General features: G+C 40.9%; 1 protein-coding gene across 2 annotated transcripts in view; it reads right to left on the bottom strand.

The window, feature by feature from the left end:
- The window catches only part of LOC137877916 (leucine-rich repeat and fibronectin type-III domain-containing protein 2), a 133,257-nt gene that overhangs the window by 49,402 nt on the left and 64,610 nt on the right, over positions 1–19,245 (bottom strand). For both annotated transcript variants that reach the window (XM_068718101.1, XM_068718100.1), the window contains exon 2: positions 11,688–11,824. The gene's annotated coding sequence lies outside the window, so the exon portion shown is untranslated. The remainder of the gene's footprint in view (positions 1–11,687; positions 11,825–19,245) is intronic.

The following is a 19,245-nucleotide window of genomic DNA, read 5'->3' on the forward strand; positions in this document are numbered from 1 at the left end:
GGGTGGAAATCAATCTCAACGTCAAAGTTTGAGTTAAAAAAAACAAAACATGGATGTATTCTAAGAACTGAATACTGGACCCCAAGATGGTGCTCAGTCCAATGAAAATGATCTTGCCTGGTGCATATGTCAAAAATGGTATGCAGTCTTCTGAATATGTGCAGTGGTGTTGCTCCCGCTGGCCCTGCCCACGAGTTCAGCTGGGACCATAGACATTACATAGTGATGTCAATTTCAAATCGCTTTTCTAGGCTCAAAAACAAATATAAAACCTCTATGGATCAACACTTCATATTAGAAAGAGTCATGAGTGACCTTGTGGGCAGACGGTGTCCTATCAATAGTTCTGCAGATGTCTCTTTTACAGTGGTGGTCCATGGGGAAAATGCATTATGGGCCGCAGGGGGGTATCGCTAACCCAATACTGTGAGTGCAACTGGGCAAATTGGAAGCAAGGCTGAGCGGCAGCATTATATCCAGTTCTCATTATACATCAATGGCAGAAAACAACGTTTGTGGTGGAACAACAACTTAGCTAAGACACTTTGTTCTATTTCATTTTAGAGCAAAATTTAAAACTATTCCATTTAGAATGAACTAAGCAGAGCTTCACTTGGTCTGTAACCTCCACCGTTTCTCCGTTTTAGATCTGGAATTGGGCTAAGAAGTTCTTTGGCCTGTTTAGAAGTACAAACTATGTCATCCTTGACGTCTAAGCATGGAGGAGTAAAAGTGTATTTAGTCCAGTTAGGATGACACAGGCGGACTGGCCATCTGGAGTCTCTTTTTTTTCCATTGGGAGGTTAGTGGATGTGTGGGCCAGCAGTGAGCCGAGCAACGTTGAAATCATGTCCCACAGTGGTTGTGGCTAGTGGTTGTCGTGAGTACTGTGCAAGCCCAGTCCATCTTTTTACCCCCAGGTAACATTACCTAGGTGAAATAGTGGATGAATTCCAATTGATATACAAAGCCAGGTGATCAGACACAAGGTAGGGCTGAGAATTTAAAATAACAGTAACTGGGACAAAAGTGGCCTAACGCCACAAATTGATTCATTCATTCATTTGGCAGGACTGCATCAATGTTGCCCCTTAGCCTACATCAATGTGCAGCTGCCTATTTTGGTCATTGAGTCTAAGTAGTGTCTTCTCCTGCCTACAAAGTGCCTCCGGGATTAATTCCCTCACGGTGAAAAAGGTATGCCAACCAACATCCAGAGCTTTAGAATAAGAAAAACAGCCAAAAGTGCATGCATTCAAGTGCCCGTCTTCAATAAAGGATCATAAGCGGGAGAGCTCAAAGACAGGATGTAAAGGGTCCTGCAGCAAAGCACTTTGAAAGTATTGTCTTTGAGTAAAGGTGACTGAAATCATTAGGTTTGCTGCAAGGTTTTCTGGGTTCCTTAACTTCAGACATCTGCCAGGCCAAATGGTACGACTATGATCAACCAATGAGGCCACATTTAGAACGACAGCAGAACCGTTTTGAATGAACGCAGCCTTCTCATTCATGTCAATGACCACCACTGCCTTGATTGTTGGGAACACATGGGATCGTAAGGTAAAAAAGTGGAATACAGTGCAACTTACACCTGCACACGCCAATATCATCCAGCAAAGCAGTGTTGTTGGCCAAGTAAAGCAACGAGAAGGGGGAACTCCTTTTTCTTAAAGAGGACCAGGAAATGTAAACTGTACAACAAAAAAGTGTATTTTCACAGATTCTTTCGTCTATCACCCTCCTGTATGCTGCTTTGGCCGATTCCGTCCACACAGTTACACCATACCGTGTCTTAATGTACATATCCCAAGGTTATGTGAGACCATTGGTGTAAATGTTGTGTGTTCTTTTCCAGCCTCTTCTAGTGTCTAATGTAAAAACATTCAGAAGGGCACTCTAAATTATAGCATGACAAGCCATGTAAGTAGTGTTGAAGTTAATACGACTATGAATGGACCAAGAGTTTATTTTTTTAAGATATTTGGCATGTTAGTCTCACCTCGTTGGATGTAGTGATCTTACTGTCAAGTTGTATTTGGAAATGCTAAGTAAAAAATATTTATCTACTGCTCTGTGTTGAGGTAATAGAATGCATCAAGTTTAAGCTATAAAATAACACAAATTCTGGGATAAATTTAGGAAAGTACTTCCGCACAACACTCAGCTTTTCTTTAATGTGTTTTTGTAGTCTACTAATGGGTAAGTATTCTTCCACACTATTGGCCCCTTCATTTCAGAAATGTCAACTTATGATTTAAATTACTTATGTTTTCCAAAATGTGGACTTGAAAGATACAGTTCAGAGATGCAAGTCTTTTAAAGTCTTTTTTACTTATTTTGTTACAATGGCCCTTAAAGTCCTACAGAACATGTTAAAAACTGACTTTAACCTCTACTCTTGTATAATTTATTTATTCTTTATTTCTTATAAGGTATTTATATTTGCTATTGTGGATTATATTCCTTTGTTTTTTTGTCAGAGGGCTCTCAGGCTTTTTTCATCTTTCTGCAGTTAACTTTCCATTCTTTCATGACATTTGTTTGGTTTTCAAGTTATGCAAATACATAAAAAATACAAACATATCTGTCTTTTGGATTTATTTATGAGGTATTCTTCTGTCATTTTTTACTCACAGTTGCTCACCACACACAATTACTAACTATGCTTTGTAGGGATGCATGCTGGGAAAATTACAAAAAAATGAATATAAAAAACATAACCAGCATAAATGTTAAAATTCCAAGGAGAGCACAGCTGTGATCTATTGACATGATTGTAATTGCCTGGGTGTGGCTAATAGAAATCTGATTGGTTGCAAATAGGTTCTGTGCTATCGGCTCCAGCACCCACCCCCCGCGACCCTGAGTAGGATAAGCGGTTACAGATAATGGGTGGATGGATATGCTGTCATTCACAAGTTTTCTGTACTGCAAAACAGCTCCAACTCATCACTTGCTTGAATCCTCATCAGTCACTGGGGCTAAAAAAATGAAGGCAAATGAAGCACAAAATGGGTATTCATTGAGGCTGGTGGATGTTAGCCGCCCTTTGTAATTCAAACAACAGGCTCATTCTGTGCATGCAAAGCCAAACAGCAGTTAAACCACTTCATTGGCTCCCACTGTGCCGTGAAAAATCATCTTCAAAATCTTACTTTGGCGTGGTTGTCTGTGGGGTAATGTGGGTCCTTACTGTCTTTGGCTGAGTGCACATTCATTTCAATGTAAAGCATGTGGGGTTTACTTGGACTTAAATATGCTATCTGAATCGCGTTACCCTGCCTTGCTTTCAATGTGCAGGCTGTTAAACATGCTGGCTCAGAAAAAAAAAAATCTTTCTGCCAAGTATTGGTTAATATTGTCCTTGTCTTTCAAAGGCGGGTTAATAAATCTGACTGGGAATCACCCTTTTCCAACTTGCTTTTCCACTTACATGTTTCCCAGTCAAATAAATCTGAGTTGGGTTGCAAGTTGGCATGAATGTAGAAAGGTACTGGTGCACAGGATTAAGTTGTTAAATTGTTATGTATTGAGTTATGATGCAACTCCTTCCATGTGTATCATTACAAACGACAGAGCTTTCAAGATTTAAAGTGTTGAAATGTATAAGGTACTGGAAAAAAAACATGGCAATGGTATATATTTTCTTTTTATTATTTCTTAGTAGATGTTTACCTTTTCACATTCAAGACACACAACAAAAAACATGTTGATTTATTCGCAGTTGGAATAAAAATACTTTAACTCCACCAACAAATAGAACAGCCTTATTTTTTAGCTTAGCTACCACGCATGTTTTTCATGTATCCAGTGAGGTCCCATACAGGAACATGGACTATTTAAATTCAAATATAAAGATACACCTAACCAAAAGTCGGAGTTACAATGTTTTCACGCAGCAAAGAAATGCTCCATTTTAAACCCTAGGGTATACGGAAAAAACCTGTTGAGTAATATTCGGCTGTTATCAGCGAGGCCACCGCTGGTTCTTTAGTTTAATACCTTGTCAGACACATTTAACACCACTCTCTGATACAGTGTTACACACCCACCACCCCCTCCCCATTCTGGATTAAAAAAGAATCCTTACTACAAGTCATTTCTGAAAAGGACAACCCATCACTCACGGTGTAATTCTGATGGAGAGCCAAAGCTGCTCAACTTTGAGATTCGGTCTCCCGGTGGATGATTTGTATCCTTCAAAACCTCATCCTCCCTGCCGTCTGTCAGTGGGGCTTTTGCACCGTTTGTCAGAAGGGAGTTCTATGACTGGATGGAAGTGCTGCCCCCGACGACACAGCCCCCAATTGGTCTCAGTTGTTTCTGCAATGAATTGTAAGGCTTTAAAATAACTTCAAAGCGAGGTTAATATAGATCCTCTGAGCATTTTCCGCGCTGCCACAAACTTTCCACAAGCTGAGGAACGGATGGAATTATTCTCCATCAAGAAAACCCACCTTTTCAGACTATAAAATGTGTATTTGGAGGTTTTCATCCGACTCTCAAACCTCTGGGTGAGTTTGGTATAAGAATACTGAAATATGGGGAAAGACTCAAAGAATGACTAAACAATAAATACATGAGATGGATGCTGCCCCAAGGCTGAACCTGCCGGATCAAACACCAAATGCACACATACTATCATAACTATGCCTCAAACTCGTATTGATCCTGAAAGGCTTATAAACAATAACAAACTTAGTACAAAAGGAAAGCACCTCAGCCCGAGTTTAGGTGACTGACTGCTCATGGTTGTGTGCCTCCGCCAACCAATCGTGTTGCAGTTTATGTCCATGCCTGTCCAAAATGTCATCTATTTATCATTCTATCATAGTTAACATTAGTGTGAAATTGTCATAATAAGCGTCTGCATTCTTTAGTTGTGGTTGAAAACCGTGTTTTGTGAGGTCACAGTGACCTCTGACCACAACATTTTATTCAGTTCATCCATGACTTAAAGTGGACATTTGAACCAAAATTTTTTAAATTCCCTCCAAGAGTTACTGAGATATTGCGTTCACAGGAATGTAAGGGACGGAAGTATGTACGGAGGTGTGTGGGCACAAAAGCATAGACAACTCAAAAACACAAGGCCTCAGGCCACGGCTATCGCCGGCCTAAGGGTATAAAACAAAAAGTTAGGGGTCCATGTCAAAGTCTACAACAAGCAGCATGAGTGCAATTTCATGCCATTTTCCCTCCACCACCAAGATGGAGTGAGAACATCTGCCTTTCCCAGTGCTATCTGGTCCCGCAGCTGACAGAGACATCAAAAACCTGACACGCATGTTATATTGCACATGGCAAATTCATGAAACGCGCACATGCTGCCAAAGATGAAAGCCTAGAGTGTGGTGGTACAAGGCACGTGGGAATAGATGTACAGTAACGAGAGCCGTGAGGCCCCGGCTTAATGAGGGGGATTAGTGAACCGTGGCAGGGCTCTCGTGCGCAGCTGTAAAAGGGGCGCCGACGGCTGGTAGCAGTGATGGGCTGGATGGATGAGGGAGCGACGGTTTGTCAGGTAGAGGACGGGCTCACCTCGGCTCCCAGGAAAAATCTCAAATGAGACGGAGGGAGTGCACACCGACGGATGAAGCCAGATTGTAAAAGCTGACAAGTGCAATCAATAGATCGCACTGCGATATTAACTTGCTATCATCTTTTTGATATCCCGCTGAGATGGGACAGGGGAGGAAGGCAATTCCCCGCTTCAGCAATTGTGACATGTCTTCTCAGCCCTGCAAATGCTCATCATCAATTTTTCAGCACAAACATTAAGTGACCTTAGAGCGCTTTATGAATCTATTTCTGGTTAATTGCTGAATTTGCCAATTATATGCCATCACGGGGCCCTTTTACTACTTCGCTGTTCCCATCATAGCAGATGGGACAGATGGGTACAGATATATTTGGGAGACAGACGTCTTTATTAAGGACCAATAACGGCGGCGTATTTGTCTTGTTTATTAGGTTGTGTTCACTGCTTTGAGTGCCGGTCTGCATTGCTCTCATGTGGGGAACACATCTTTTTTGTACTGCCTATCTCTGAATTAAATCTGAGGCTGGCCAACATCCTGGAACCCAGTGCTGTATTTCTGATATGTGCTGCATGGATTCCAATTAAAGGCCCAGGGACACTGGAAAGTGGCCCCGGCGAGAGTCATGAAATAGGCAGTACTAGAAGCTTGGTCCCATGGTGGTCGTCACAGGGCTAGTTGGTAAACTGCTGTAGATGCCGAGGTAACTGCTAAAAAGCAAGGAATATTCTGTTCAAATTATATTCAGGCTAGCTGTACAAGCTAGCTGCTGTGAGCAAGCTTGTTAGCTCAGTCGCTAACAGGACAATACGTTCACTTAATTTATTTTAAATGATTTAACTTTTTTTAAACAGTGTCATACTGCAAAGTTATACATTTTAAAATGCAGTGTAACAGTAGAGAGAAGAGTCATAAAGCCAGTAAACGGACTCTTCATTCAGTTGCACAGCAATATTTAAAGTTAGCTAACAACCATCAAAAGCTACCGGTCAAACCAGGCTAATGCTGTAGCACAGGGGTATTCAATTAACATTCCAAAAGGTCCAGATTGAGAAAATCTCCTCGGGCAAAGGTCGGGAACATTACAATAATATCTAACTTGCGCTATTTAGAGCCATATATATATATATATTCAAGAAGCCTAGTAGTAGTAACAACGTCTAACTGTCAAATCAAATAAAGAAAGAAGTACACGTCAATTATATATTAACAATTATCATTCTCAGTTTTCAAATTTAACTGGATGGATTATAAATAATACATAGAAATACATAAATAAATGTTCTTCTCATTTCAAGTAAAATAAGGGCTCAATTTAAAGAATAACTGACAGAACAGAAAGCTTTTAAAAAATGTGCATCTTAAAATAAAGTAATTTATTTTAGAAAAAATAATTTCACTGAATCACCCTGCAGCTTTAAATTCAGTTAATTCAGGTGTGAAGTGATGTCAATAAAAAAATAACACGATATTATATTTTTCTCATCTTCTAATAAGATAAAAGTGTGTGCAGCGACTTTATCTGTGGTTATTGGTTGTTTCAGCTCTATTCTCTCTGTTAACATCATTGTTGGTCAGTGAATTAACGTGTTAAGATTCTAATCATATTGGGCTCTTAGGTTTATTTATAAATAAATAAATAAGTTCTCTGACTCACGTAATAATTCTCCTACTCTTCATTCTCATTCCTCGTCTCCCCTGTGTGTGTACATCAAATTCGAGTCCGGAAATGTGTCAGAATACCCATATTAGATTGGCTGAGCTGCATCACGTGATGTGATTTACGTCGCTGAACAAGTGCCATAAAGGCTGAAAAAGCTGCGCCGGTTAAAATAAAAGCGCTCCGTTAAAATGTAATAATTATCAATTATCTATCGGTTTTAGGTCCTGGGTCCAGATACAACAGCGTCTGGGTCCGGATCCGGACCGTGGTCCGCCTTTTAGTGACCCCTTCTGTAGCAGAAAAGTAGCTGCATTGGCTTGAGCAAGGATGGCATTTTAAAAGGAAGCTGTGTATTTTAGGAACTTTTTGTATGATTGTGGTCTCACTTCTGTACCATGGACTCTTGTCTCATTACTTTCTAAAAAAAACCTCTTTAGTGGAGCAGTTTGAACTTTAAACCAAGGGGTTAAATACAAATACTAATGAGCTACGCTAGCTTCATCCATTTCAGACCCTCGGGCTGTCTCTTTCCTCAAGGGTTAGCACTGTCAAGAAAGTTTAAAGTTGAACTCAACACAACAGATTAATTCAGCCCCAAAAGCAAATCTGATTAAAACAATTCCATGAAAATGAATTGATTTTATTCTAATTGCTCCGATTGTCGATTGGACTGCCTTAAAGCAGCACTCAAGTGATGAAAAGTGGGCCAAGTAAGAAACAGGTAAAAAAAAAAAAAAAGCCAGAATCGATACAGCCCTGACATGAAATGTCTCAATTGCGGTCCCAAGTACGGGTCAGGCTGCAAAAAAAACCTGGATAAAAACGGCACAGTGTGCACCATCTTTTTTTGGAATGGGTAGGAGAGAGACTGGAAATGTGGCTTTACTTGGCAGACATATTTGGATCCACTTTCCGTCTCTCCTCCTCTCTCCCAGCTCATTCTGATACCTTAGCTATAGTCTGTGGATGCAATTAAGTGAGCTTAGTCCAGGTTCTCAAAACACCATATGACGTGCATACGACTTGCTATAATTAGACTCCTAGAAAGAGCTTTATCGAAGACTGAGTTTTACACATGACATTTCCCTGTCAGTGAGCAGGCCAGCACACACACACACACACACATATATATATATATATATATATATATATATATACATACATGCATATATACATACATATATGTGTATATATAAACATACAGTCTGACTGAAGTCCTAGTGCAGTGTTTTATCGTTACCATATCTCACGGTGATGATGATTGCGAAGATGTTGTCGAGGGAGTAGGGCTTTGCCTACTCTAGTTTCCTCGCCCTAGATTTCATCAAATTTTCCTTTTAGTCTAACTGTGGTTGACTTTTTTTTTTCCACAGTATGTGCACCTGAGAAGCACTCTTTTGTCTTTAGAAGAGTCTTCCATCAATCCCAGGAAAAAAACCTCACAAGAATGCAGCCAAAATATTTTTTTGGGGAGGAAATAAACCCAATTTGCCTGGCAGATTGCATTTTATTTCAATCAGTGTGGTCCGTTTTTTTTGCCTGGGGTATGGCGCCTCCTTGCCATCACTTACCTGAACTTCTTATCTGTTTTTCTACCCCTGAAAGCAAAATTGAAACAAGCACGGATTAGCTCAATGTCATGGCAGCTTTGTCCCTGAGATAATGGGCGACAATGAGCTCTGCAGTGACAGCAGTAAATGATGCCAATTTTCCCAGTGAAAGGGAGAATTATAGGAAGAGAAGAGTTTGGGGAGATAGCTTAAGACTCTAATCCAACCTAAGTCAATCAGAACGCTCAGGGTTTTGCTGAGTGTTTGTCCCCGTAGAAGTGATTTATATCATCCAATAATTGTGGCGCAGGCGGCTCAAATGCTGACTGAAGATATGTGACAGAATGGGTTTAAGACGATTTGGTGAAGAATGTCACATTTCTGTGAAAGGAAGTGTGACATGTTTTGTCTTAAGGGGATAAAAAGTTTGGGTGAGATTTTTTCCTTCATTGCTAAGTATGAAGTCCCTATCGCCCAATACATCCCCAGTCTGGCTTAGACTCTATGGTGTCAATCGTAAACTTATGATTCTGTTTTATCAAATGATTTTAGAGAGTGTAATTCGATATGGCATACAAGTACGGTATGGAAACCTGTCAGGACAGTTGAAGTCTAAGCTCAAACGGCCACGAAGATCATAGGGAAAAAAAGATCATCAATATCTTCTAGCCCTTATATGAAAAATCTGTAATATGAAAAATCTGTGCTCAGGGAGGCACAGAAAATTCTGAACAACCCAACGCATATTCTGAACCCAGAATTCCAGCTGTTGCCTTCATGCAGACGGTTCAGAATGCCAATCTGCAAAAATGTATTTATTCCATCCTCCATCAAATTAATAAATAGCAACAGTTCGTATTATATGATAGGATTTTATTGGGGACTAATATATTGTGACTTGATTATTTACCATCTGTGTTGATCACACCTGGTTTCATTATTTGTATTATTCATAACTATTGTTGACATGTGTATTTAAGCATGTGTATGCATGAGTGTATGTGTGATCGATCTATGTTCTATGCGTACATGTGGATTGTGATGCCGGCAAGTGTATTGTATACAAGTGTGATATAGTGGCTTGGGGCCCCAGACAAATTTCCCTGGGAGACAATAAAGTATATCTTATCTGATCCTATCTATAAGCTCCGGTTCTACGTGTAAACATTCACTACAGGGTTATCCAATGTACTGATTGGTCAACTAAATGTCAAGGTGCTTGCCAAAATAGCTCCTCATGTGCTAGTTTTTTGAATTTGATAAAACTACATACTAACATTCACACCCAGTTTGGCGAATTGAGGCTTAATGAGAGGGATGCCGTCCCCCTTGTTAACAGAAATGACCGAAATGCATGCCCCTCATTAACCTGCCATCTCCACTCTCAATCCAAGAGGAGCAGAGAGAGTGCAGGGGCGGAGGGGTTGTTTGGTTGAATATGTAGTCTAGTCTGTCCGACTCATGGATCCTTTATCTGATTTAGAATCTATGCCCCCGATCACGGCTCTGCATCAGTAAAAGTAGTATAACTGGGCTGTGTGTTGATACATCCATGGTGCTGTCCGTAATGCTGAAGTAACAGACATATCTGTATTAAAGTCATTCATTGGGCAGTTCGCTAGTCGTGGGTGAAGGAAACTAACCGGGTCTGTCGCCCCGTGTTATAAATGAACAATTTGTCTGGCGTTGGTACCTACCGATACATCCCTGCAGATCTCTATGTATATCTATATTGTAGCTCTCAGTCATTAGCAACGTCCATCACTATCCAAAACCATGACATTTTAATTTTGGTAATGAAAAAAAAAAGATCAACTGCATGGTGTGTTTCAACGATATATTCCACAGCTCTCCAGGTGACCTTTTCATAGCTGTCAGTGGTCCTGCTTATATCCGTAAATCTTATGTAAATTGTGTTCATTTCCATTGACTGCCAGAGTTCTAATCCAAGCTCATGAGGTACCTTCATGTCGAAAGCTTAAGTATCAGCCTCCATCCTGAGAGCTAATGTTCTAGTTGGTAGCACACAAGCAACCAAGTTACTTTCAAATATATGTTCACATTATCCAACCCAACCTTACTTTGGAACCTTGCTCACTTATTTAATGTGTCATTTTATCATACAGGGAGCTGATTTGTTTTTCTTGAGTGTGCATGTTGAAGGGCTGACAGCTGTGCACAGTGAGAGGCCTTTTCTTTGCAGCAAAAATGTGTTTTTACTTTACAAATAGTCCAAAGTTCATTTTGGTAAACTTCGTAAGTCTAAATAAAACTAAGTTTATTTAGACTTACGAAGCTTAGGTAAGGTTCAGTCCGAGGAGACTCTCCTCAGGTTTCCACTCATTCTCAATCTCTCCAGCTTCTACTCTATCAGCTATGACACTGCACAATGTGAAGAAGTTTGCCTTCAGGGCTTTCTGCCGGAAATCTCTTTAGTTTTAGGCAACTAACATGCTTGGTTAGGTTTAGTAAAAATATCATGATTTAGGTTAAAACAAACCCTTTCTGGTAGAAAGCCCTGAAGGCAAATGTCTCCCATGTGCGGTGACTAAGGGCGTTCACTCTAGTTTAACCAACCAGATGTTGCCCCAAGTCTCCCTAAGCCAATCATATCGCTGCGTTAACTTTAAAACGTTTACGCTCCGTCAGCTGCTATGTCAGTTGTCGTTTCAGACGAACAGATGCGACCGTCCTCCATCCCGGTCCTGCTCAACATCCCGTAGCCAACATATGTTTTTTTGCCAGGAAAAATTAGTCTGGTAAAGTTTCAGTTTCCACTACTCTAATTACTCCAAAAACCAGGGTTTCTTATAAACGTGTTTCAGGTCAATCGGATCAATCTGAAAGCTGACTGTAACCCGGTTAAGTGCGTGTGAACTTAAAAAACTGTACGCTCCACCAGTAATGTGTGGTGTGGTGTCTTCTGGTACTCACAGTGACGGGATCAGTATTTCGGTCAGGTCAGGTATCCAAACACATAGCGATTAATTTCAGGAAGGTGGGGTCCGAATTGTACAACGCCTCTTCTTGGGAGTTTGTCACATTTATCTCAGTTGGATCTCTCAGGTCACCTGAAACAAGAAGGAGGCACAGTGGGACAAGTTAGTGAAAGGAAGTGATGGCGAGTTGTATAAAAAACTGTTTAAATCGTAGGAAAGAAGAAGAAGAATTACTTTATTAATCCCCATGGGAACATTCAGTAGCATTTCTATTATAAATGATTTTGTGCAAACCTAACTGTGGGTCTTTGCAATTTTGAAGGCATTAAATAGAGAAAAACATGACATTTAAAGTGAAAAAACTGCCCGTTTGAGTTGGCCTGTCATGTATCTGCTATCAGGAGCACACGGCTGGCTAAGACCAAAGAGTAATTAAAACATCAAACATTCAAACTTTTAAGTGCAGGAGGGAGCAGAAAAAAAGTTGTTTTTTTTGCTTTTGGTTTGGTAATGATACCCCTCTGAGTCTTTGATTTCAGTGTGTAGAATTAAAGGATGGATAAATCAGTTTGGACTCAAATATAAAGGACATCGGAGTCGGACAGACACAGATTCAATTCATTATGTTTTTTCAGACAACGTTATAAAGGAGTCCTCTGACAACAACTGTTTGTATGTTAGTGTTTTAGGACATAGCCGGTGTCTAATAATACAGCATTGATACATCTCCCCATTATAATTCTGCCACCATGTCAGAGCATCCCCAAAACCCACTGCTGCTTCTCATCCTGGGTGAAGATAGAAACAAAAAATCAACCCAGAGAGAGAAAGGTAGACACAGCAAGGTTTCATAATGTTTATTTTGGTAATAAACGCTGCGTTCTGGCTCCAGGCCTAGGTGGATAAACAAAATCTATTTTGATGTCTCAATGCAATTAATTCTGTCTTTACAGAACAATGCATCTTTGTGCTAAAATAAGGCTCCTTTCTTAAGTCTGCATGTGCCAGACGTCTGTCTTTGCCAAATCAGACGGTCGGTGGGAGAACTCTTAATGACACAAAACTGGCTGACAGAGAAGACGCTGCCGTCTTGCGGCAATGGACAAGAGCAACCAAGTTAAATAGTGTCAGTGTGAAACTGGATAATAAGCACTGTGTCGCAGCATAACGAGAAAACGGATTGCTCGATCCCTGATAATGACCGTTGTTTGCGCTTTCTCCATTAAAAACGAGCTCGTAACTGCAGAGACGTGCAGTCTGTTAAAAATAAATGACAAAAAACCCCTTTTTCTCAGAAATTGCGTCCACGTCACTCTGACAAGTCCACAGGGCACACGGTTTCCATTGGGACCGTTTCTTCAATAGTTCCAATGAAACTGGTTAGCTTAAAAGTGTATAGTTTATATAGAGTAAATAGGACATTATTTGGGGAAAGAAAGATATATTTTCTTACAATGCAGGAAGCAACACAAACGATAAAAGTGAAAAACACTGGTGACCTTTTTATGCAAAAGGATTGCAGTGTGGTGCCCTAAAACGCACCCGATACAAACGCTCTAAGAAAGTGACCACTGGAGACAGGTGACATGGTTTCAACCCCTCAAAGTCTCGGTCTTGATACACTTTTTATACACACTCAACCGGCAGTAGCAGTTGCTCGGTTCCACTTAAATTAACGTTTGCCATTGTTGATAATAAAAAATAACAAGTCCACTAGTTTTGTTATTTTTCAAGCCAACTTTCCTGTTTGGAAAGCATTCTCACTTTATCACAAGAAGATGATGTCCTGAATAATAACTCCACTTTCGAACCAGCGGCCTAGTTTTTTTTCCTCCACCTTCAATGAGCACAAAACCAGACTGTTTTGAATCACTTAGAAAAATGAGAAATACACTACGGGCCTAACCATGCAAATGTATAGTCTTCCTGACTGAACTTAGGCTATAGCCATTTACATAATAAACAGACTTACTTTATGGAACAAAACATGCTTATTTCAACCCAAACCCTGATCCTTTTCCTCAGCAAGTAAAACCTGAACACTAAGTAAATCTAAGTATGTTTATTTTGAAACAAGACTACACACATGTAACGAGTGGAAATCGACATGCCGTCCCTGACGAGTACAAAACTGACACTAGAGGGGCGCCTGGAGCATCCTAGTTTGAAGGGCCACTGACCAACCGTCGGCATTTGACGAGCTCATAATGATGTGTTGGTAAGACGGCCCAAATTGTCGCAAAATCTGACATTTCCTGGGGTTGTTTTCTGTTAAATTAAAATAAACTTAAGACAATAATTTCTTCCACCTGACAAGCCATTGCAGTTGTTATGTCATGTGATGTGATTTCTGCCTGCAGAATATCCTCCCAAAATCCCATTGACAAGCTCTCTCTTCAATGCTGGGTGTAACTAAGCCGCGGAGACCCCCCCCCCCACGGCTTTGTCGGCTGTCCTTTGCCAAGAACACCTCTGCTCTTGATTTCAGTAACACAATGTGCTTAACGAGATTCCGGATGCCTGCACGCGGCGCCTCCACCGGCAGCAGCTCCGGCGTGCCCACCACTGCCTTCTGGTGGGCTTTGAATTGTTTGAGTGCAAACGGGCATGAAGCTGTAAAAAAGTTCAACCAGAATTCAGACAGCTACAATTTCACGCCCGTGCAATTGAGACGGCGCTGTTGCTGCGTGTCGCGGAGGTCATCAAGCAGCTGCCACTCCAGATTACGGTTGACGTAACAGAGTGAAACAGCGGGGAAAGGATTTTACTAACTGCGTGAAGACCTCGCCGTTCCTTTTTTTTTCTTCCAATTTTCAGCATCTTGCTGTTGAGCTCGGGTTGTTTTTTTAATGTTACACCTAGTGAAGAGAGAGACCATGAACATGTAAACCGAGGATCGTGTTCCTTGGCGTTGATGATACGTAGTTTTTTATTTCCTACTCAAAATGCTACAATGCCTCTGCCGTGGCTGTCAGTGTCTTGATGTAAAACAAGGCGCGTCAACATGCTCATGAATGTCAAATACCTCAAATAAGACGCAAGATACCGGGTGCCTAATAGGTAATTAATTAAGCTGCATGGTCTTTGAACGCTTCGTTTAAAAGGAAGCTGCAGAAGAGCAATCAATCAAGAATGCACCCTGTCATTTATGTGCTCTTAAAGGGGTCAATCGAGGCGGAGTGAGGACGCCAATAAATCATTTAAGTGTGTTTTTACAGTGGGTTAATTATGAGCAGGCTCACACAGCCAACATCCTCACTGTCAGGGCCTAAATTGTATTAAGGATTTGTTCACAAGTAAATAGAATCAGTATGGGAAAATCAGGAGTCGCTGAGACACTGTGAATAACACTTCTGCGTGCCAATTAAATGCATATTGTGAATCAAACACAGATGTGTATGCACACAAACGACCACAGCGCATGAATTAGGTGGCCATATGACATAAGACACAGAGCGTGAGCAACATAGCAAATAAACACACACACACACACACACACACATTGATGCTTCAGATGATACATTGAAGTCTTGTTAGTCATCTGATCCCAAACCAAAGTCACAACTGGGCCTCTGCAAGGAAAGAGCAGACTGCTGTGGTCCTCTAGAATTAGATTTTATTTACCTCATCAGTCAATGAGTGCAACATGCATTTAAAATAGGAAGGGAATTGTGGTTGATAAGGAGAACCCCTCTTCACAAGAACTTAGTTTTCGGGCAACAAAACCACTTTGTTAGGTTTAGGAAGAAGGAAACTTTTTTTGGAAACGTCCTTGATGTTACCTTGACTGACTAACGACGAAAGTGACCCATGATTGACGTGACAAAATGTCGACTTTCATCATAACAGACTTCATTCTATCAATATTCAATTTGTATTTCATTGCCATAACATATTTCTTTTCAAAAGAAAAGAAAACCAAATCAATAAAAATCAAATTACTTTACATGTGGAGAGCGAGGTCAATTTGTCATCCAGGGTAATATATCTTTGTAATATAATATATCTTAAACCATGTTCATTATTTTAGTTTAGTGTGTTTACGTGCAAAAATTTGCTAATTAGCACTAAACACAAAAGCTGAGGCTGATGGAAACATCTTTGCTGTATATACTTGGCCGTGAACCAATGTATTGGACACTCTATCACATTTTTATATGATGATTGCTCAAGACGAATAGTTCATGGATCACCAAAGTAATAAGAGTTCATCCTGAGGGGGACAAGAACGCGTGTACCAAATTTCATGGCAATCCATCCAAGTAGTATTCATCCAGAGGGACGAAGAATATTTGTACAAAGTTTCACAGCATCTTTCATCTTTTAGTTGTTGATATATTTCAGCCTGGACAAAAAGTGTCGAGCATGGCTGAATTTGGTCAAAATAGATGCACCAAAGGCCGAGATACCTTGACCATACCCCTGGTATGGTCAAGCTCCAAAAACACTGGATCCTACACTTTACATAATGTAAAGTATGTAGCGGTACGTAAGTAGTGGACGTAGTCATCGTGACGTCAACCATTAGTTTGTGGACTGCCTTTTTGATGCTTTGAGTTTGACGTTTTGGCCGTCGCCATCTTGGCTTTTCTGTGAGCAATGAACGGAAGGGACCATATTTGGATGGCAGAGGAGTGACGCAGAGATGGCTCTGGTAGGGTAGCGACCTGTCAATCACAAGGTTGCCCCGCCCTAAAGCATACTCCGCTTTATGGTCTATTTGACTCTAAATGGACCATAATTTACTAAATTAACATCATGCTGTATTGAAGACGACTTGAAACTAGAGATTGAGACCATAAAGTCATGTTTACAATGTTTACTGAGGTAATAACTCAAGAGAGAATTACAGTCATTTTCAATCAGACTTTTAACCGGAGGAGTCGCCCCCTGATGGTCAGTAGAGATAATGTAAGTTTAAGACGCTTCCGCAATGACTTCTCTCTGCAGAACCGGAAGTTGCCGTCTGGCTAAAACTTGGCAAAGCTCCAAAACCACAGAAGACATCGGACAACAGTTTTCCCAGGATGAAAAGTACGAAGCATTACTACTAAATTGACTTCGACATGCAAAGTCTTCGGGAGCGCCTCTTTAAATTTAACTCAACAGAAAGAAAGAGAACAGAATGAGTCATAAGGCCCTTATTAGTCAGTGGTACACTTGCATGAGGCAACTTTAAGGGCTGAGGAAATCCATAAGTCCAAAGAGTTTCCATTGACTTTGCCTTGTCTTTCAGAAGTCTGTGTGTGTGTGTGTGTGTGTGTGTGTGTGTGTGTGTGTGTGTGCGTGTGTGTGTGTGTGTGCGCACCACACACACACACACACACACACACACACACACACACACACACACACACTCTTTCCTACCATTATTACCACCAGGATCTAGATCATCAAAGAGCTGCTGTACTGTCCTTTCGTATCAGATCCAATCTCTCTCTGCAAACAGACCTGTCATAATAACATGACAGGTTACTGAGTGTACCCGTGACATTATCTATCTGGGGGGATTTGCACATGACACCTGTGCTGCAAATGAGGCGCCTCAAAGACTCAAGGTCAGAGGGAATGCTACGCACGTCCCCCTGCCCTGCTGTTGGCAACGTTTTGATCCGAGCGCTGGGCGGTCGGACTGGGGCTGTCCCTTTGAATGCTAATGAACGATACCGTCAAAGAAGCAGCGCTCCCTAAAGTCACCTTACACTATTGCGCCCTATGTAAAAGACGACATCACACACAAACAGTATGGTGCGTGCAGACATCAAAGTACTGGCTATTTTTTTTTTTTTTTGCACAATTGTTATCCTCACTGAGAGAGTACATGCTGGCTCAAGCCAGTGGTGAAAAACATGAGGTGTCTTACTTTACAAGGAATAAGAAATGATTCAGATGCAGAGACTCAATTTCCTTATCCTCCTCTGTTGATTTAAAAGGTGCTGTATGAGCCGCCGGTTCAACCGCCAACGGCGTGTTCAGAAGTTGCATCTTAAAACCAATGAAAAAGGCCAGCCCTGACACTTTTCATCCCTTTATCCAAGGTGTTTGGGATGTTGCGCTCCCGTCACGCCTCCTGTTACTAAGCAACCTGCGATCACGGCGATGATTAAAAAGTTGTGGCTATTTAGCGGTAAGCCTCACTGACTCAACTAAACAAAGTCAAAACAAAAGATAAATGGATTTCAAGCACCGTAAATCCTTGCAAGCTTCACTGCTGAAAATGTCTGTGTCAAATTGGCTGACCTTTCAACCGGTTGTTGTGACATCCATGGATGGAAAGGGTGAAGCATGTATAATAATCCTTTCAGTCCATTATCTCACCCACCTAAACTGCTATTTTCACAGTGTTTATGGTCCAACATTTTTATTTATTCTTTGATAATATACATCACTTCTTCTAGAAATAAATGCTCAGCGTTACATTGCTTCATGCTACATATAATGTTATATATATATATATATATATATATATATATATATATATATATCTTATGTTCTGCGACATGGGTTGACTCCTCTGTGTTGAACCTACTGTGTTTTTCCACCACTGTGGGCTTCGTGCAGGGGAGGCGAACCTGACCTGTTGCCGGCTCTATCTTTAGCTCTGCAGCATCGTTGACACAGCTTGCGGAACGCTTCGGTGGGCCTCTGCTCCATAATTCATCTGTGTTTGAGCAAAATCTGCTGCGAGAGGAATTAGTGCGCACCCCTGCTCAAAGCACCAGCCACTTTATCGTTATCATGGTGCTTAACAGTTGCAAGCAGTCTCACCGCGAGGCCTCCCGCCCACACCGATGGATGGGGTGTGCTGTAAGGCGGAGCGTTGGGATGCCAGATGATGCCAGACGGTCAGATACTTCTGAAAATATTTTAGAATTATCCAACTATAACAAGTGATGAATGTCTATGAGTCGGAAGGATGTGCTGGGATGGGACCCACACATCCATGTTAATCTTTCAGACATTTCAGATTTGCATAAGCTAATGAAATGGTGCTAAAGACCAAGTTAGCAGTTAGCCCACAGCACTCTGGTTCAATAATATCAAATTGACTGCACTATGCATCAGAGAGACCGCTAACTAGACGGCTAATGCTGTGTTTAAGTCACATCCTTAAGTGGAGACAGGCAAAAACCACAGACATTTTTCCCTGGGTCTTCTTTCAGACTAGTGGAAAGCAAAAAATCCAAAATACACATTTAAGTGATTATTTTACTACGTTTTGTCTAATTGTCTCAGTAGATTTCACCTAAATCCACCCAAAGGTAGCATTAGCAAATAGCAAGTTTGTTATTCCACATAATCCAAACTTAATGAAGAGTAAAACAGCCAAACCTCTTCAAACTACTACATTTAGTGGGCAGTATGCAACACATACTGATTAACAGTTAAGTATGCCCTTGCCAACCAACTATTTACACTGACCTATACTCGACCAATACCTCTTCCACTCAATTTAATATTTTCCAGTAATAATTCAAGACAAATTAATATTCTTAAATATATTTTGCGTTAAGTATGTTTTCTGGTACCATATGTGCGTGAGTGCTTTTCCC

The sequence above is a fragment of the Cebidichthys violaceus genome, unplaced genomic scaffold (genome assembly GCF_023349555.1).
Source record: "Cebidichthys violaceus isolate CVI_PGR_0920_01 unplaced genomic scaffold, fCebVio1.0.p SCAF_22, whole genome shotgun sequence".
NCBI lineage: Eukaryota > Metazoa > Chordata > Actinopteri > Perciformes > Stichaeidae > Cebidichthys > Cebidichthys violaceus.